Genomic DNA, 21,978 nt, shown 5'->3' with positions numbered 1-21,978 from the left:
AACTCTGTCATCACAGCCTTCCACTTCTTCGATGTAAATTGAGATCCGCTATCAGATAATAACCCCCTAGGCGTACCTAATTCCTGAATATACTTGTCACTAATAATCTTACTGCAACTAAGACTTGTCGCTTTTCTCAATAAAAGATTGACACACTCACTACTCGAAATTTCAATACTACCATCCCCTAACACAGCTTCAATTTGATTGTCTACTGCTTTAGCATACTTATGTGGTATCGGATATCTCGGTCCAGCGAATATACTTTTATCCAGCACTGAAAATGAGTGTTCACACACATGTGTTTTGCCAGGTTTCGATGAAAATACTTCCTTGTGTTCTCTCAACACATACAACAATCGGTCCCTCTGACCTTCTTCCAAATTGCTAATATCTACCGCTTCTCTCAAAGCATCATCGTGGTTCTCCTCCAACCACACTTCACACAACTTAAAATCCGCTCTCTCTTCTTCATCTTTTGAAACCTCTTGAACACACCACATGATTCAAACCTCCACTTTCGTCTGAACTTCAGCATCCCACGTGACTTTAACATCCTCATTATCCCACCTTAAATATTTTATCGCCTCATTGTAATCTAGCCGAGCTGAGTATAAACTTAGCCAGTCAGGTCCCAAGACAACATCAAATATAAGATTCGGAATAACAAGACAGATCTCAATTTTCGACTTCCCGTTAATACAAATAGGTATGGCAACTTGTTTACATATTTGCCTGGATCTTTTACCTACAGCAGTGAAGATATATGTGGATTTCACAGGCATTTCCTCAATCTCAATATTCTCCTTCTTTCTGTCATCATACCACTTCGAACCTACACATGATCTTTGACCGCCTGAATCCAATAAAGCCTGATACTGCGCCCTCCATACAACGATCGTAACAACGGGGTTCTCACTTTTACTACCAACTTCGACTTGATTCACTTCCACCTCCCGTAATAACTCATCTCTAACATCGAGATCATAACTCATGTGCGTCATTACACAATTTCTCGCAACATGTTCTGAAGAATGATAATCTGATCTCTCATTACCGTCTACTATCAGTTTAAATTACTTTGTCTCCTTGTATCCTGATTTCGGCTTGTACCTTCCTCTACATTGCGTTCCCTCTGAACATTCCTATTTTGCTGGTGTGACTGATTACCTACAGGTTGTTGTATCGGTTGAAAATGACCACGGTGATTGTGTTCTTGTCTTCTGGGTGGTGTCTGGTACTTTATGTGCTCACGTGTACTATTACTATTTCAAACATCCATCTTAGCATTCACTTCCCTGCTACCTTCGGTTTTAGTCTGTTCGATCTCCTTTCTATTTTCCTTAATATCTGTCTGCTTTTCTCTACTTACTTCTTACTTTCATTCGTTTGTTCAAATATCCCTTGCATCGTCACAAACAGTTGTTCTATATTCTTATCACAATTCGTATTACCTTTCTTGCCCTCCATCCTAGCTACATCAGATTCTGTACTATTTTCCATGCTCCCACCACTCTCTACCGTTTTATCTACTTGAATACTTTCATCTACAACATTCCTAGAATCCAGTGTCTCGCCTCCCTTTACTAAGTCTCCGCTACGTAATTTCATGTCCTTTTCACCTTGTGCAGCCATGATTCCCCCAAAATCACACATACAAATTATATGGATACTCACTTAACCCCCAACAAACACAGACTCTACTTTTACTACTTTCTTTCCACGAATACTTAATGGTTTTCGAGCCCCACGTTGGGCGCCAAATGTAACTGTACCCCTCGTCAAGACTACTTGGGGAGATGAAAGTTATTATCTTGGGACACATGAATATTAAATAAACTATTTGTGGCTTGCCCGCAAATTGCCACGCAAATAGAAACAATTAACATTCCATGGTTCCCCATTTCTCTCTGTAATGTTTGGGCGCCATGGTTACAGTTTTAAATAAAACTGTAAACCAAAATTTATATTTACTAGCATAGAGACTTATACTTAAATCACAGGGGTAGGATTTTAAATAATTAACCATTAAGTATCGCTTAAGAAAGAAAATTAACGCAATATAAAATACAAATGATTTTATTATACAAAAAATGAGATGAATCGGAAAAGTTTCCTTAAAGCGTGGAGGGATTTAGAATTTACTGAATTTACTATTGCTTGCTTTATCTAATTGAAGCTCACCAATTTCAGCTTCCGTCGACGTCATTTGGTTTCCGTGGTTACTCGTTCTCTTCTTCTCGATGTTGAATTTGCTTCATGGACATCCTTCCTTCCTTCTCTGATATGGTACGGGCTATCTGGTCTAACACTCCCTACTTGCCTAGTCTTTAAATTAGACATTGGCCCTATACTTGTAATAACTGATCAGCGTTGATCGCATGAGGAGAAAATTCAGAGATATGAATTTTTCCATATTAGTAGAAATCTCAAACCAACTGAGCTATACTATTTATACGGTACAGACTTGTATCAAAATTCCGTAGACTTGAACATAAGCATAGTTCTTCGTCCACAATATTTACTGAATATCACACAAGCCATAAGCTTGTTTCGTTTCACGTAGATCCGATAACATAACCGAAGCTGAGTACTGTATCGAAGTGATAACACATTGTACAAAAATAACGATCGTATTTATAACATAATGAATTCTTATCCTACATAATATAATAATTTAAATATTAAAACTATGTTATCATATATACACTGACTGACAGAGCAAATGCAACACCAAGAAGGAGTGGTTCGAAAGGGATGAAAGTTGGGGAAAAAACAGAGACGGCACGGACGAATAATTGATGTTTATTTCAAACCGATATGCAGGTTACACAATGCGCACGGCATCGACTCAGTAGGATGTAGGACCACCGCGAGCGGCGATGCACGCAGAGGTACAGAGTCAATAAGAGTGCGGATGGTGTCCTGAGGGATGGTTCTCCATTCTCTGTCAACCATTTGCCACAGTTGGTCGTCCGTACGAGGCTGGGGCAGAGTTTGCAAACGGCGTCCAATGAGATCCCACACGTGTTCGATTGGTGAGAGATCCGGAGAGTACGCTGGCCACGGAAGTATCTGTACACCTCGTAGAGCCTGTTGAGGATGCGAGCAGTGTGTGGGCGGGCATTAGCCTGCTGAAACAGAGCATTGGGCAGCCCCTGAAGGTACGGGAGTGCCACCGGCCGCAGCACATGCTGCACGTAGCGGTGGGCATTTAACGTGCCTTGAATACGCACTAGAGGTGACGTGGAATCATACGCAATAGCGCCCCAAACCATGATGCCGCGTTGTCTAGCGGTAGGGCGCTCCACAGTTACTGCCGGATTTGACCTTTATCCACGCCGACGCCACACTCGTCTGCGGTGACTATCACTGACAGAACAGAAGCGTGACTCATCGGAGAACACGACGTTCCGCCATTCCGTCATCCAAGTCGCTCTAGCCCGGCACCATGCCAGGCGTGCACGTCTATGCTGTGGAGTCAATGGTAGTCTTCTGAGCGGACGCCGGGAGTGCAGGCCTCCTTCAACCAATCGACGGGAAATTGTTCTGGTCGATATTGGAACAGCCATGGTGTCTTGCACATGCTGAAGAATGGCGGTTGACGTGGCGTGCGGGGCTGCCACCGCTTGGCGGCGGATGCGCCGATCCTCGCGTACTGACGTCACTCGGGCTGCGCCTGGACCCCTCGCACGTGCCACATGTCCCTGCGCCAACCATCTTCGCCACAGGCGCTGCACCGTGGACACATCCCTATGGGTATCGGCTGCGATTTGACGAAGCGACCAACCTGCCCTTCTCAGCCCGATCACCATACCCCTCGTAAAGTCGTCTGTCTGCTAGAAATGCCTCCGTTGACGGCGGCCTGGCATTCTTAGCTATACACGTATCCTGTGACACACGACAACACGTTCTCCAATGACTGTCGGCTGGGAAATCACGGTACGAAGTGGGCCATTCGCCAACGCCGTGTCCCATTTATCGTTCGCTACGTGCGCAGCACAGCGGCGCATTTCACATCATGAGCATACCTCAGTGACGTCAGTCTACCCTGCAATTGGCATAGAGTTCTGACCACTCCTTCTTGGTGTTGCATTTGCTCTGTCAGTCAGTGTACAATATGATTCCAAAAAGCCTTGATTACAAATGATTGACGTTGACTAAATATGTTATTACAAATAATTGCCGATGGCGGATAAACTTGATATCAAATGATATCGCGTAAAATGATATTATATTACGGTTACAGCATGCTGAAGTTAACGATATCGAGTACAGTGTTTGATTCTTGTCTTGTTATGTTTCAATCACTTATTTTGTGATCTGCATGTCTAAACATGCATAATGATGTTATCGCTGCAACACGTGCACACTCTTGCCTTCGCGATGCAGTTTTAATCTTGTTCGATAGAGATATAAATCTGTGCCTTGACAGAGGTGGAGGCGTATTAGGTGGAGGAGGAGGAGGAGGAGGATGAGAAGGAAGCGTAAGATGAGTATGAGGAGGAGGCCTTAACAACCTACGTACAGCCGCCATTGTTTAAAGATGACCGCTGATAATTGTCAAAAAAGCACGTAGCATTTTTCAAATTAACCGCCACCACATTTGAAAGGTGTGAGGTTTAGTGCTTTACAGGTAGCAGCACGATGCTCTGTTGATTAATTATGGGAGCTGTCAAAACAGCACGTGGAATTTTTCGAATTACCTTCCTCCACATATATAAGGATGAGGTTTAGTGCCTTAAAGATAACAGCACGATGCGTTGTTGTTAAAACATGGGGATGACAGATGTCAAAACCACATAGAATATTTTTCAAATTGCCCGCCGACACATTTCGAAGGTAGTAGCTAAAGATGGCAGCATGATGCTCTGTTGATTAAAGAAGGACGCTGACAGCTGTCAAAAAAGCACGTGGAATTTTTCAAATCGCCCGCTACCACATTTCAGAGGTAGTAACTAATGAGAACAGCACGATGCTTTGTTGATTAAAGATGGCCGCTGTCTAAAATCACGTAGCTTTGTTTACAAACAAGAGCACGTAGAATTTCGAACTGCCCTCCATCGCATGGATACGGATCTTCACAACAGCAGCCTCCATCTTGCCTCTAAGCTAGCTTTCTTCATAAGAGCCTGTGTATAGCCACCATCTTGCGCAAGCATCCCTAGGGTGTCTCATAGTAGCCTATTTATAGCAGCTATCTTGTGCAAGCGCCCTTAAGCCGTCTCATAAGGGCTATGTATAGCCGCCATCTTATAGAATTATATAGCCGCCATCTTGCACAAGCATCCCTAGGACGTCTCATAAGAGGTTATCTATAGCCGACATCTTGTGGAATTAGATAGCCACGATCTTGCGAAAGCTTACCTAGGGAGTCTCATAAAAGCCTACGTGTAGCGGCCATCTTGCGCAAGCGCCCTTAAGCCGTCTCATACGAAGCTATGTGTAGTCTCAATTTTGTAGATATATAGCCGCCATCTTGCGCAAGCATCCCTCGGGCGTCTCATAAGAGCCTACGTGTAGCAGCCATCTTGCGCAAGCGCCCTTGACAGTCTCCTAAGAGCAGCCGCCATCTTGCTCAAGCACCCGTAAGCCGTCCCATAAGGAGCTGTGCATAGCCGCCATCTTATGCAATTGGCGTTGGGAATGGCATCCGGCCGTAAAACGGAGGTTAGGCTCCTCCATGAGGCTAGGTGTGCTCCCTTATGCTAATCTTCATTGCCCTACTACTGAAATAACGTCTCGAGAATACCCATTACCCTACTAATCAAGATAGCGTCGGGAAGGGCATCCGGCCGTAAAACTGAGGTTAGTCCCTTCCCTGAGTTTAAGCTTGTTGTCTTGCGCGTAAAAAGTTAGGTTAAGCCCCTCTATGTTAGCGGATGTGATGTGAGGCTTACTCTCTTTGACGTCAAGAAGGGCATCCGGCTGTAAAACTGAGGTTAAGCCCGTCCATGAGGTTGGCTAGCTCTCTTACGCTTAAAAGTTAGGTTAAGCCCCTCCAAGATGGCGGATGTAAGGTTAGGCTTGCTCTCTTAGCCAGCGCAGTCAATGGGACGGAGCCCTCTCCCGAGAGCGTGTGGTGTCGGTGGCGGTGGCGGTGTTGGCCTCTTCGGAGGGCCTGCACTGGCGGCGGTTCCAGGAATGTGCACTTATACTACTGGTGGCTATACACGGGCTCTTATGGAGAAAGGTAGCACAAGGACTTCTGCGCACGATGGCGGCTATACATAGGCTCTTAAGGGGAAAGCTGCCCTAGGGGATAGGGGAGACATAGGACTTAATGAGACGGCTTAAGGGCGATTGCGCAAGTTGGCGCCAATACACGGGCTCTTATGGAGAAAGCTGGCCCAGGGGAGACACAGGACTTAAGGAGACGGCCTAGGGGCGATTGCGTAACATGACTGCCATACAGGGACTCTTATTGAACTAAATCCAGGGAGCTGGCATTGGGGCACATGCAAAAGATAGCGGATATACATAGGTTCTTATGGAGAAACCTGGCACAGGGGAGACATATGATTTAAGGAGATGGCCTAGGTGTGATTGCACTAGATGGCGTGCGAATTCCTAGCGCTAGGGAACCAAAGACAAGATGGTTGCTATAAACTGGTTATATGAGACTAACTTTAAGGAGATGGATCATGAGCGAATGGTGAAATAATGTTCTTGTAGGCCTAACTCTTCAGAGCTGCATCAGGGGCTCACAACTTGCAACTCATGACCTATTAGTTTGATCAGCCTAACATTCGAGAACTGAGGCAAGGGTTGGTATGCAAGGTAGCTGCTATACTCTATTCGTATAGACCTAACTAGAGGGCTGCCTCAGGGGCTCACAACTTGTAAATTATGGCCTATTAATTTGGTCCGCCTGACATTTGAGAACTAAGGCAACCTATGCAATGTGGCTGTTATACTCTATTCGTATAGACCGTAACTAGAGCGCAGCCTCAGGAGCTCACAACTTGTAACTCATGACCTATTCGTATTCAAGCAAATACGGATTTATTCTTGAAAAGTACACCTCTGCAATATACGTTTAATACTCCCTTGTTGTCTACGCGTTCTACAAGTTCTGTTACTAAGCACATATTTCGAGATAACGAGAAGGGAGATTGTGATGATGATGATGATGATGACGATGATGATGATGATGAGGATGCCCATAATAATTGTGATAATAAAGAAAAAGGAGAGGAAAAAAGAAAACTCAATATTGTTTGTCATTAGAGCTTCATGATTTTACTTCATTTCATAAGTCTACTATACGTCTGTCGCCTTGCAAACATCTAAAGAAGAGATGCAAGTTGGAGAAGAAGAGGAAGTTTTCAACGTTTCTTTGCTATTATAACAAGTTAAGTTTGTAACTGGAAACGCTACTGCAGAAGCACGTATAACATCGCAACAAGTCCCTACACGTCAACTGTCTGCATGCAGGCTCAAAGTTCACAACAAGCCTCTGTTACCCCAAGTAGACATAAGACACTGTAAGGACCTCAACCTACTCGTAAATGGTTTGCAACTTCTAAGAGCCTATCAAGATGCTGGTTACACAGGGCACAAACCAGACATTTTTGAAACAGAGCAAAAATTACGTCGTGCAGGTATTATTGAGTAATAGCCCTTCAAAGTGAATATCTTATCTGTAAGCCCTCTCTCGGCAGTACAACAGCCTAAACACCTCCGTGCATTCCCAGCAATCACCCTCACCTAAGTCATCCTTCTGTAGCATACAGTGGATCGAGTAACTACAATGGTTCAGACCCTGTTCCAACATTCTCCGTGCCTTAGTGTCTTAACTCCGCCTCTAGCTGTAGATACCGGTCTCAAGCCCGGATAAAGAGAAGAGGGCCACCCTAAATACTACATAAATGTGAGCCCTTTTGCCTCTTTGCCATTTTGCCCTTTATCCCATTTGACTTTTAGCCCAATAACCCTTTACCCCATTAGACCTTCAGCCCTTTATCCTATTAGCCCTCTAGCCCATTTGCCCATTAGCCCCTTAGCCCTAGGAGGAAGAGAAGGGCGCGGTTAGGAGGTGGAAATGTCCTTTTGAACTTTTGCCCTATGATAAGACATGGCTTCCGGGTTCCATTCCCTATTATGTAGGTAACACGATTTTTTTGGTTCAACATCTTGCAATCCTACACTGAATGAACCTTACCTATTCCAACGGTATAACGAAGTTAGGCTATAAGAACATTCTTTATTTATCTACATCTCATCATTCTGATTATGTTTTTAGCTTTAAGCGGCTATCCTTCCTCGAGAGCCCTAGTGCAGCTCTACCCCAGGGTTAGTCCAATAAGAGCCTATGTATACGCAAGAGCCCCAGCGCAAGACCGATATTAGGAAGGGCATCCGGTCAGGATTAAAGTGAAAGACTCCCTAGGATTCGCAACCTAGTAACGTTAGGGTTGAAAAGAACAAGAGTTGACCAAGGGAGGTCGGAAAGAAAAGCTGAAAGTGAGGAGCCTGGCACAAGTAAGTGGACGAAATGCCGGTACACATCCAAGGACCCTGTGGTCGCTAAACCATGTTAGGTGCCCTCTAGGACCGCTTTCAGTCACCTCCTATAACAGACGAGCGATATACCGTAAGAGCCTATGTATACGCGAACCCCCTGCGCTAGACTGATATTAGGAAGTGCATCCGGTTATTGGGATGAAACCCCCGCATTAGCCCAATACGTGAAAAGTCCTAGCACAACTCTCCCCCCATGTTAGTGCGATAAAGCTCATGTATCACCACTAGCTCTTGTGCTAGACTAATGTTATAAGAGGTACCTTGTGAGAAGGATGAGCGATAATCCAGCTCCTTAAAGTTAGTCTAATATAACCAATGTACGGCAGCTATCTTACCTAGTAGCCCCTACGTTAGTTCACAAAATGTTAGGCGATAAAACTAATGCGCAATAAGTTACAAGTTGTAAGCCACTGAAGTAGCTCTCTAGAGCTCAGTCCATGAGAATACAGTATAGCAGCCATCTTGCATAGTAGCCTTCGCCTCAGTTCCAGAATGTGAGGCTGGTAAAACCAGTAGGTCTTTCGTTACGATATGTGAGCCCTTAGGGCAGCTCTCTAGTTACGTCTACATGAATAAGGTATATCAGCTAACTTGCATAGCAGCACAAGCCTAAATTCTCGAATGCCAGGCTGATAAAACTAATAGGTAATTAGCTACAAGTTGTAAGCCCCTGAGGCAGCTCTCTAGAGTTCAGTCCATGAGAATACAGTACAGCAGTCATCTTACATTGTAGACCTTGCCTCATTTCCTGAAAAATAGACTGTTAAAGTAATAGGTCATAAGTTACAAGTTGTGAGCTGCTGAGGCAGCCCTCTATTTAAGGTTTATACGAATAGAGTATAGCAGCAATCTTGCATTGTAGCCTTGCCTCAGTTCTCGAATGTCAGGCTGATCAAGCTAATAGGTCATAAGTTACAAGTTATGAGCTTCGGAGGCAGCTCTCTTGTTAGGTTCATACCATTAGAGTACAGTAGTGATCCTGTATAGTAGCCCTTGCCTCAGGAGCAAAAGATCTCTATAGGTCGACGCCCCGATCAAACATCATTAAAAAAGCCCTTGCCTCCGTTCTCGAATGTCAGGCTGATCAAAATAATAGGTCATAAGTTACAAGTTTTGAGTCCATGAGGCAACTCTCTAGTCAAGTTTAAACGAATGCAGTATAGCAGCTACCTTGCATAGTAGCCCTTGCCTCAGTTCTCGAATGTCAGTCTGATCAAACCAATAGGTCATACGTTACAAGTTGTGAGTCCCTGAGGCAGCCCTCCTCTTAGGTCTATACGAATAAGTATAGCAGATATCTTGCAGAGTAACTTTTGCCTCAATTCTCGAACGTCAGGCTGATCAAACTAACAGGTCATAAGTTACAAGTTGTGAGCCCCTGAGGCAGTTCTGTAGAGTTAGGCCTATAAGAGCAATGTATCGCCATTAGCTCCTAGTCCATCTCCTTAAGCTAAGTCTCATATAACCAATGTATAGCAACCATCTTGCCCTGGGGGGCCCTTCCACTAGGAAGTTTCACGCGGCCGCCACCATGCGCAATCGAACCTACGCCGTCTCCTTAAATCCTATGTCTCCCCTGAGCCAGCTTTCTCCATAAGAGCCTATGTATTGCCGCTATCTTGCGCATGTGCCCCTGTGCCAGCTCCGTAGAGTTAGTCCCAAAGAGCCCCTGCGTAGCCGATGTCTTGCGCAATCGCTCTTAGGCCGTCTCCTTAAGTCTTATGTCTCCCCTGGGCCAGCTTTCTCCATTAGAGCCTGTTTATAGCCGCCATCTTGCACAGTAGCCCCTGGCCCACGTCCCAGGATTTAGTCCCATAAATGCCCGTTTATAGCCGACATCTTGCCCGTTTAATTTTTTCTCCACGCTGCTCCATGAGAAGGGTTTTAAATGATGGACATCCTAATTCATGCATTTCGATTATTTCATATGGTGGTGGTGAAGATAAGCATGCACTCATAGCCAACAGTCTGCATTTAAATCGCCCACTCTGTGACGTCACAGCTCTGTCACTTTTCCAAGGGGAGGCTGCAAAGTGCCTATGTGAGTTCAGTTTTCCCGTTCATCGCCAAGGTTAGGTTAACACACGTGTTAACCACAGCTACAAGTTACCTCACCATTTCGGATTTTCTAAGGGGAGCACTTAAAGAGCCTGTCTCAGGCCAGGTTATGGTTCCTCGTAGCGAAGTTAGGTTAACACGTCATTATGGCGTCATAACCTTCACTAAAAGAAACCTAACCGATTGGACTCCTGCAAGGGGATCCGATAAAGAGCCTGTGCTTGGTTGGGTTAGCGTTGGTGTGCAAGGTTTTGTAAACATGTGATAATGACGTCCTTGCCTCATCTTCAGGTCACCTAACCGATTTGGCTCCTCCAAAGTGGCCCGTAGTAAAGGTATAACGTCATAACCTCACCTGGGGGTCAAAACACCCCAGTTTGGCCAGTGAGGGTAGCATTGGCCTCGTAAGTAACGGTATGACGCCATAACATCACCAAGAAACACAAGTCATTTCATCACAGATTGGGCTCCACCAGTGAGGTTAGGATTGCACTCGTACGTAAGGTATGACGTTATTCCGCGTCTTAACCTCACCGAGAGGTCATTGAACCCGGTCAAGATAGATACACTGCTACATCAAAGCGTGTGAAAGTGCGGACGCAGCACTCATTTGCCCTTCTACTCTCCCAAAGTGCACAATTTTCGTAACACTACTATTTTGTAGAAAATCAGCAAGAGAAAATCGATCTGTTTTTCATTTCTCGTATTAAGTAGTCCTGGCGTGTGTCCCATACGCTGCAACAATGCATTTGATACGATCTTACCAGAGAATTATATGTCCTTACCACAACCTTTAAATTCTCTCATGACCGTGTGAAGAGATCTGAAACATGAAGATAATTTTCTATAATATCATCCAGGTACCTATGGTTCCCCATGAGGTACTATCAACTGTATAAACCAAATAATTAACATTGAGAGGACATTTCCTTTTGGTGAAACATACAACTAGGACTTTACATCCCATTTACCATTAACCGCTATGAATTTCAAAACATTGTCTAAGTTTCGGTTCAGTCAAGCTACTCATGTTCTACTTTATACACTATAACATCATCCTATGTGTGATTTCTGTACCTTACTCATATCACTTATATATATACGAAAATGTAAAAGTCAACGAATACTCCCTTGTGGGTTCCTCCTATTATATCAGATAACACGTCACCTAAATGTGGAGCTTCACTGGAATAAACTTTCCCAAACCGGAACGGCTTTCTATCAAACTAGTTATTAATTATTTCTCAACCATGTCTAATATAATCAGAAGGAATGCTTCCCTAGCTTATCTGATTTATGTTTGCCAATCTTTCCCTTGTACACTGGAGCTGATGTTGCAACTCCCCATTCATTTGGTATGCTTCCTTCACGCAAACAGTAATAAAATAAATATTTCAGATATAGCACTGTATCGTAACACAGCTTCCTTTCCAGTTACAACTTTTGTATCTTTTTATGAAATTCTCTATTGTTCTTGTTAGAGTCATCAGTCCCTAGACTGGTTTGATGCAGCTCTTCATGCCACCCTATCCTGTCCTAACGTTTACATTTCTAAGTAACTCCTGCATCATACATCTACTCTAATCTGCGTGTCGTATTCATACCTTGCTCTACCCCTACCGTTCTTACCGCCTACAATTCCTTGGAAAACGAACTGCAAAAGTCCTGGGTGTTATAAGATGTGTCCTATAATTCTATCTCTTCTTCTCGTCAAATTTAGGAAAATCGATCTCCTCTCACCAACTCGATTCAGTGTCCCTCCATTCGTGATTGGATCTATCCATCTAACTTTCAACATTCTTCTGTAACACCACATTTCAGAAGCTTCTATCATCTTTTCTTCCGAGCTATCTATCGTCCATATTTCACTTCCATACAATGTACTAGGGAAATGAAGAGAGAGGTAGTTTTCCGTTGCTTTCCTCATCGAGCCAGAAGTTGCTATTACATATCAGTCTGCCAAGCCCACTGAAATGCATGCACCAGGCGACCCTATGAGTAACATTTTCATGCCATTCATAGCAGGGACTGGCTGCAGAAGGAATGGCATTACTAGCATCGCTCATACCTAAAGTTGGAATTCAAGAGGACAAACTGGGGCAAATATTCATTTATAGGAAGGGGAGTTAGGGATTGGAATAACTTACCAAGGGAGACGTTCGATAAATTTCCAATTTCTTTGAAATCATTTAGGAAAAGGCTAGGAAAACAACAGATAGCGAATCTGCCACCTGGGCGACTGCCCTAAATGCAGATCAGTATTGATTGATTGATTGATGATTGATTGACCTCAGTCACTTTCAAACTGCCAAAGCCAAGCATAAGACAGAGACAGATCGATGAAACTAACAAAGTTGATCCTGCCCATACCAGAAGACATAGTGCACTGTAAACACTAGGACCTGCCAGTAAAGGCATTCTCTGTCCATAACATTCAGCAATTGCTACATATCCTTTGCAGTCTCAGATAAAATAACAATATCATCAACAAATCTCAGGATTTTGACTTCCTCTCTTTGGATTGTGATTCCATTTCCAAATTCCCCTTTGATTTCCTTTACTGCCTCTGCTATATAAAAATTGAAAGGTAGGGGGAAAATTACAACTTTTCCTCACTCCTTTCTGGACTGGTGCTTCTTTGTCAAAGCCCTCAATTCTTTCCACTGCAGACTGATTTTTTATTCATATTGTAGATAATTCGTCGTTCCTGGTATCTGTGCCAGATAACGTTCAGAATCTCAAATAGCTAGGTCCAATCAACACTATCAAATGCCTGTTTAGAATCTACGAACCACATGTATGTGGAATTGTCCTTCTTAATTCGATCCTCTAAAATCAGACTTAAAGTCAGGATTACTTAACGTATTCATAGATTTCTTCTGAAGCCAAATTGATCTTCCCCCAAATGAGTTCAACTTGTTTTTCGATTCTTGTGTAAATAATACGTGTTGAAATTTTGCAAGCATGACATACTAAACTAATGGTGCGGCTGTTTTAACACTTTTCAGCACCGTTTTTCATGGGAATAGGTATAACAACATTCTGCCGAAAATCTAATGACACTTCGCCTGTTTCATACACCTTACACACTAAATAGAATAACTTCATCATGCTGGATTTCCCTGAGGCAGTCAGTAATTCAGGTGAAATGTCATCAATTCCAGGCCCCTTGTTCCTACTTAGGTCTCTCAAAGCTCTGTTAAATTCTGACCTCAAAAGTGGGTCCCCAATTTCATCAGCATCAACAGCGTCCTCTTGTTCCGGAACCATAGCATCTACGTCTTTACTCTGATAAAACTGTTGGATTTATTCCTGCCATCTTCCTGTCTTCTCTCCTTTTGCTAGGAGTGGTTTTCCATCTGAGATCTTAATATTCATACAGCTAGTTTTCCTTTCTCCAGAGGTTTCCTTGATTTTCCTGCATGCAGCATCTACCTTTCCTAGGACCATACAACCTTCAAAATCCTTGCACTTCTCCTTCAGCCATTCTTCCTTAGCTGTCCTGCACTTTCTATTCACTTCATTCTTTAATCGCCTGTATTCATTTTTGCCCTCTTCATTTTTTTGCATTCTTATAAATTCGACGTTCATCAATCAGGTCTAGTATCTCCTGAATTATTTACTGATTCTTAGGTGATCATTCCTTTCTTCCTATCATTTCTTCACCAGCCCTAGAGACCTCATTATCACAATTGTCCATTCTTCCTCTATTGTGTTTCTTTCCTTCAGTCTTTTCATTTAGTCTTTGTACAACATGTTCCTTGAACCAGTTCCTCACACTCTTTTCTTTCAACTTTTCTAGATCACACCTCCTTGCATTCCTTCCTTTCTTGAATTTAATCAACTTTAGATAGCATTTCATGACCAGCAAGTCTGAGTCCACGTCTGCTCCTGGGAAAGTTTTGCAATCCAACACCTGGTTCCTGAATCTCTGTCTAATCATAATGAAGTGTATTTGATAACTTCTTGTGTCCCCCGGTCTCGTGCACGTATACAGCTACATTTTTTGTGGTTGAACAAAGTATTAGCAAGTATTAAATTATAATAGGTGCAAAATTCAACCAGGCGACTTCCTCTTTCATTACTTTTTCCCAATACCAATTCTCATACTGCATTTTCTTCTTTTCCTTGGCCTACCACTGCATTCCAGTCTCCAATCACAATTGTATTCTCGTCACAATTTGCATATCGTATTTAATCTTCTCTCTTCATATATTCTTTCGATATCTTCATCATGTGTTGAACTCGTAGACATATGGACCTGCACTATTGCGGCATTGTTTTATAGGCAAATTTCAGTATTTCGCCATTATGATTCGCCTGCTCAATCAGGGCATTGCTTCCTGAATCCATATGACTGCCAATTATGTTGGCAATCATGTTATCCTTAAATGAAATTTTCAATAAATTCAATTTTTCAGTAAGTTCCCTTTGCCTCTTCATACGCTCGCAACAATTCCTTACTCTATTTCTTTCTAACCACCACCTCCTTCTTAATCTTAATATTTCCCTGTTATAATACACTGCCTCACAAAATAAGTGGAGCATCCGTAATGGAGGAGGAAATGATATTTCACGTGTTGAGATGTTATGTAATGTTATTTCAGTGATAACAAAATGGACTGAAATTTACAAAGAACTTGGTAGCACCAGTTCACAAATCAGCATGATGTTGCACCCCGACTGGTCTGGATGCGTGAGTTAAGTTTGTCGCTTAACAAGTTCGTGGTTAGCCTGTTGAGTTGTTGAGCTAGATCCTCACAGGCCCTTCACGAGTCTGAGTATATATCTTAATCCAAATGAAACGAAGATGTCCAATGTTGTATTTATTAATTGATTAACATTTATTACATTTGAAGATTTAAAGTCTATTTACAAGTTCTGAGGCCTGACGCCTAACAGCCAACTCAATCAGTTGGTAGTTCTTAAGAGACTACATTACAAGAACACCTTTCCGTTGGAGTCCAGGGTTTTATAGGATTTAGGGCAGTCACGTGGCAATCTCTCTGGGTGAGATACATTGCCTTCATACTGGTTGATTACCAGGGAAGAGGAGAGTATGTGCAGCAAACAGTGTAGCAATGATTGTAAAACTTCCTACTACTAGTAACACAAGGATGACATTAGTAGACACTAATGTTTTTTTATCAATAGAAGTTGTAGGGATGGGTTTCAAGTCCATTTTCATTTTCTTTACATCTAAATGAGAAATATGAAACGTAATTTCATTCATAATTAAAGGTTCCTTCTGGATACCTAGGAAAGGATAAGTATTGATATAATTAGTAGGTTTTTGTTGTAAAGTTTTTCCCATACTGGAAATAGGGCAAGATTCATTGGAATAAATTACCTGTGATCCAGAAATATGGATAGATTTCTGGGATTCTGGATATGTTTGTAAAATTACATCTGGGTTTCTTGTAGAGAACAAAATATGTTCTTTGTTTAGGGGTCTAAATAATTTTACCTCATTCTTTACAGAAGCAAATTCACATCCTGCAGTATTTGTTAAGTTGCAATTTGTGATTCTGGTGTTATATTATAAACATACCTTCATATTGTCATTAGCACGAATCATTTCATCATAAAATGTTTGAGCAATTGAATTTGTAAATGATACTAGTTTATTTCTATGCTTAATTTCATTAGAGGGACTTTGTTTTAAAGTGTTTAATTGGTCCAGAGATGAACTTTTTCTAGTCCGTTCATGAAACCTCGTTTAGCTTATTATTTTAGTTGAGGAAAAGTATTATTGTTTTTAATACAAGACAGTATCATTAATATTTTATATAAATCTTTTAAGGTAGAAAGATTGAAATGAACCATGAATTTATGGTACTTATCGATTACCAATACAGATCCCATGGGGTCGGCATAAAATCCTGATGTAGTTATGGGTTTCGTGTAGATGGTGGCATATCCTGGTAGGAATCTGGAACGGGAAGAGATTTCTTTTTCAATTTAATGTCACGGAAATTTCTGATATGAGTCTTGCCATTTTTCATTTTACAATACACTCGGTTCTTTTCGATTTTGGTTATTGTGCCTTCATTATATAGGTTTCTGGACTTCCTGTTTCTGGTTAGAGGGTCTACGACATATATCGTTTCACCTATTTGATAAGAGTGTTTGAAAATGGGCTTTGCTGGGTCAGATTTATTCTCAATTAAGATTTTCATCTGATTTCCTTGTCTCTCAACATATTCATTAATTTTTGGAGACGAGGAGAAGATGTGATTTAGTGCTTTGTAATACGGGCCAAATAGATCATTGAGTGGTGGCTGTTCGGTTGTGGAGTGAATTGAAATTTGTGATCGCAGTGGTTATTAGCAGTGAGAATGGAGTAAATTTATCATGATATCTCGAGATTCTCAGTTTTTCGAGGACGGTTGAGTTCAGTCTTTCTGCCGGGGAGTTAGACGATAAATTCAGAGGTGTGGTGGCATGATATTCAAAATTAGTGGCTTTACAGTATTCTGTAATTAAGCTATTCTCAAATTCTCCTCCCTGATCATGGGATACCCATGGTGTTAGAAATACACTTGCAGTTGATTCAGAACTGCCATGGCTGTGCCATTGGATAGTACATACGCTTGTCCGTATTTAGAGAATACGTATAGTATAGTTAAAATACGGTTCTGTTCAAAATGAAAAGTATCAATATGAATCAGAGCGAACGGGTGGTCGGCTGTAATAGGGCCTTAGTTTGGTACTTCGTTAGGGTGTCTTTCATATTTATTTCTCTGGCATAAGTTACATTGGTTAATTAGATTTCTAATATGCTCCTTCAAATGTGGCCAATAGTACTTGGTTCAAAAATGTTCCAATATTTCAATGATCCCATTGTGGTTTACTGAATGGTATTGTAATATCAACTCTTTCTGAGTCTCTGAGCTTTCAATATCTTCTAGAAATGTAGATGTCCTAATGATTATGAATTCCGACATAAATAATTTTGACATACCCTGATGAATGGGTTTTCGAGTGTTATGTCGTCAAAGTAGGCGGCATATCTGTTTGACGTGTTAATAATTTTGAGTAGGTGACTATTCAAATCTTGTTGGAGATTTCTCTCTGTTACTATCATGATGTAGCTAGTATATCTCTTGAATAGTTTGTGTTCAAGGATTTTGGTAAGTTACCATACTTCATGATAAGTTGGTTACGGTTTTGATTCAAATTTCTCTCTGATGATTTTAGAGTGAAAATGAGATCATCTTGATTTGAATGTACAGTTTCATCGTCCATTTCATTCTGGTATGTATTTCTTTACGTTTACTTGTATTCTAGAAAGGGCATCTGCGACATATTTTATGTCAAACTCTCCTAATTTCATTTTCCAGCGGTAGAGTCTTGAACTGGGATCATTTAGGGTGAAAAGCCATTGCAGTGGACGGTGGTCACTTTCCACATGCACGTGTCGTCCTCATAAGTAAGGCTTTGAATGTTTACTACTTTCTACGATGGCAAGCAATTCTCTCTCTATGGTGGGGTAGTTTCTTTCAGCGGGGTTTAGGGTTTTGGAATAATAGGCAATAGGGGGTCCCTTCTGTGTGAGAACACTCCCCATGGAAAAGTCTGAACTGTCTGTGGTTAACGCGAGGGTTCTTCGAAATCTGGGTAAGCTAAGACTGGAGCATTTATTAGAAGGGTCTTTAGTGTTTCAAATGCAGATTTGTACTCAGGGTTTTCTGCATCGATTTTTGATCCCTTCTTTAGGCAATGGGTCATTGGATATGCTACTTTAGCGAAGTCCTTTATAAATTTCTTATAAAAACCCGCTAAGCCTAAGAATTGTTTGATTTCTTTGATGGTCTTGGGAATAAGGAAACTTTAGACTACCTTGATTTTTTCGGAATTACGTTTTACTCCGTTCTGTGAAACAACATGATCTAGGAAGGCTACTTCCTTGTGGAGAGATTCTTGAATATTGCGGGCTGAGGTAATTTATTTCTAGTGGCTGTACTGTAATGTTCTCTAAAGGTTCAACTAACACTGATTTGTTAAATTATTTTTTTAACTGTGTTTCGGTGGGGTACATGACCTGTTAGTTTTCTGCATGCAAAATTGCATCTGCAAAGCATATCACTTCATGTTCAAGCTTTGGAATATATACATCCCCTTGTTCGATATTGACAGGGATCGCAATTTTCTGCATGTCTGGCGAGGGTTGAAAATTCACCTGCTTGTTGTTCGAGTGGAAATAGAATGGTATGTCTTTGTTGTCTAATGTAACTAGGTTTGATTTATAATCTATTTTTGCGCCTAGTTTAAGAAAATTGGGTGTTCCGATTAGCGCGTAGAAATATTCGTGCCATTTCATGACTCGAAAATCTACGGGCGTGTCAATTTCATATTCTGAAAAAAATGGGGAATTGTATGTTTCCTTCGCCCATTGTTTCCGAATGAACAGATTGTATGCAGGATGGTTCTTGGAACAAATATTCTGCAAAATATTCATGGGCTATTGATGGGTTCATTATTGAATGACAAGCAGCACTGTCTATCAAGTGATGAACGGCAGTTTGGGAGCGTTCCTTATGTTGTTTAGGTCTTTGCTTGAGATGATGGGACCAAGTGAAAATCCTGGCTTTGTTCTTGGTTTTCATAATTATTCTGAGGTAGTGATGAATGGACTGTGTCGTAATGGAACTCGTATTCGTGGGGTTGAGTTTTATGAGAATATTCTGACGACTTTGCCTCCTGAAAATATTTTGGTGGCACATAGTCACATTCGTTAGTCTCCTTTGCGCGTGTATTTACATTCCCTCTGATAGTAGATACCCCTGACAAGGTCGGGCAAGGTTATTTGGTGTAGGATAAGGTCGGTTCATTGGCCTAAAAGGTTGTTGGTTCTGTGATCTAGCAGTAGGTGGGTTCGGACCTTGGAAGGATCTGAAGTTTGGTTGCTGGTTAGGATTTCTGAATTGTTGGTTTGATTGGGTGGCTAAAGGTCGCATTTGAGGAAAGTAATGGTTCTGTGGTTTAGGATACATAAGTGGATTGTGAGTGGCATGGTTTAGTTGTTGTGCCGTTTTATTGTTCCTATTAAGTGGTGTCTGCATGAATGGCTTGTGACTCGAGCTGTTATTGAGGGGATATTTCGGTGTCCCTCTCAATTGATACATGTAACTTTCGTGCGATCTATCATTGTCATAGGTCCTACAGTGTCTTAATGCTTGACTTAAGTCTGTGACTTGAGCATACCGTAGGTAAGCTCGGTACGGTTCTAAAATACCAGCTTTAAACGTGTTCAGACTCAGATCATCTAGCTCTCTCAACTTGTAGTTTAATTTGCATAAGCTTTTACATTGGAGGACTAAGGTGTCCAGCCTGTCATGATAATCTGTGTAAGTTTCGTTTCTCTTTTGGAAACAGTTAGAAATTTCCTGTACTAACAATCTCTCATCTTTGACATCACCGAATTTTCTAATTAATTTCCCCTTAAACTTCTCATAAGTAGAGTCTGCATCGAGATCCAAAATACTACTGGCTTCTCCTTTTAAATTGGATTTGACGACATTGTATAAACATTCATTAATAACATTTGCGTTGGGAACTGTAAGGGCTCTCTTGTGAGTAGTTATAAAACTATCGCATCTCGCTATGAAATAGTCTAAACTACAAGATGCGCTTCCGTTAAATTCAGGTAGCAACTGAATTTGGACATATTCAAATTATGAAAGCATTTCTGTCTCAGTCATTGTAGTGACTTTATCTAACTGATTAGTTGAAATAATTACAAATGATTATTATTATTATTATTATTATTATTATTATTATTATTATTATTATTATTATTATTATTAATATTAATATTATTATTATTATTATTATTATTATTATTATTATTATTATTATTATTATTATTATTATTATTATTATTATTATTATTATTATTATTATTATTATTATTATTATTATTATTATTGCTCTTGCTCAACTAAAAGAGATGAATGATGTTATTACTGGCAATATTCAGGCATTGCGAATAGGTACTTTAAACGAAACTCACAGGCAGGAAATGATGATCAGCATGGACTGCATTCTCCTTGAGCTGTGTAGTCGGTCGGTCTTCCTTCTGCGTTGTCGTGCTATCGAAAGGCCCCTCTGCGGAGTTATCGGTACGCACGTACAGTGATGGCGGTTGGTTGCTGTCGAAAGGCGCTTCGGAAGCGTTGTCGGCTAGCTTCCTTCCTTCAAGCTGGCGTAGTCGGTTGGGGTCGAAAGGCCCCTAGTGAGGTTGTCAGTTCCACTTCCTTCTAGCTGGCTGGTTCAAATGGAATAGGGGACTTCAGTAGTTTGCGGGAAGATACTGGCTTGTCGGACAAGCAGCGAAAGGTGATTCTGGATCGTTGTCTGAATACTTTATCCAACTAGCACGTAGATCTTGTGGCGATCGTGTATCAAATCCCGGACGGGCCCCCAGTTAAGTTTGTCGCTTAACAAGTTCGTGGTTAGCTTGTTGAGTTGTTGAGCTAGGTCCTCACAGGCCCTGCACGAGTCTGAGTATATATCTTATTCCAAATGAAACGAAGATGTCCAATGTTGTATTTATTAATTGACTAACATTTATTACATTTAAGGATTTAAAGTCTTTTTACAAGTTCTGAGGCCTGACGCCTAACAGCCAACTCAATTAGTTGGTAGTTCTTAAGAGACTACATTACAAGAGCACTTTTCCGTTTGGAGTCCAGGGTTTTATATGATTTAGGGCAGTCGCGTGGCAATCTCTCTGGGTGGGATACGTTACCTTCATACTGGTTGATTACCAAGGAAGAGGGGGATATGTGTAGCAAACAGTTAGGAGTTTAGGAAGGGGTTTCTGATGGCACCAGGGAGTGGGGCACATACGTCACGGAAAGGTTTGGGCTGATTCTGCCAAGCCTGAGGATATGTGTCATCCTGGACTCTGAGTTGTTATTGAAAAGTTACATCTTGACTCAACAGTATTAGTCACTAGTTTACCTAACGTCTGTTGAAACTGCTTGACACTCATACAGTATGCCAGCAACAGTAATAATAATGAAAGTATCTTTTAGAAGCCGAATCCACTAGTATTAATGGGTGGGGGGTTCTATTCCCGGCGAGGGATATAACTCGTGCACTGATTCGGTGGCGAAGGGAGTCATAAAGCCGTTGAATCCTGTCCTGAGGTGTGTCGGGCCACGACTTTTGTAATTAGTCCTGAATATTGTCACCGGGATGCATTTGACGTCCGAGCTGGTCCCACACATGTTACTTCGGGGACAGGTCTGGGTATCTTGCTGGCCACGGGAATACTTCAACATGACGCAGAGAGTTCATAGAGGCACGTGCCATTTGTGGACTGTTTCATGACCGTGCTGCAAGTGTTCCCTCTATCACTACAATCCGTGACGCTGCTGTGCCTCT

General features: G+C 41.6%; 1 protein-coding gene across 1 annotated transcript in view; it reads right to left on the bottom strand.

Moving 5' to 3' along the window:
- LOC136863901 (dynein beta chain, ciliary-like) overlaps positions 1 to 21,978 on the bottom strand; it is a 5,220,903-nt gene that overhangs the window by 4,662,082 nt on the left and 536,843 nt on the right. The gene's annotated exons all lie outside the window — the stretch shown is intronic.

The sequence above is a fragment of the Anabrus simplex genome, chromosome 2, assembly GCF_040414725.1.
Source record: "Anabrus simplex isolate iqAnaSimp1 chromosome 2, ASM4041472v1, whole genome shotgun sequence".
NCBI classification, from domain to species: domain Eukaryota; kingdom Metazoa; phylum Arthropoda; class Insecta; order Orthoptera; family Tettigoniidae; genus Anabrus; species Anabrus simplex.
The sequence above is the reverse complement of the archived record's forward strand: the minus strand, read 5'-3'. Positions and strand labels throughout refer to the sequence as shown.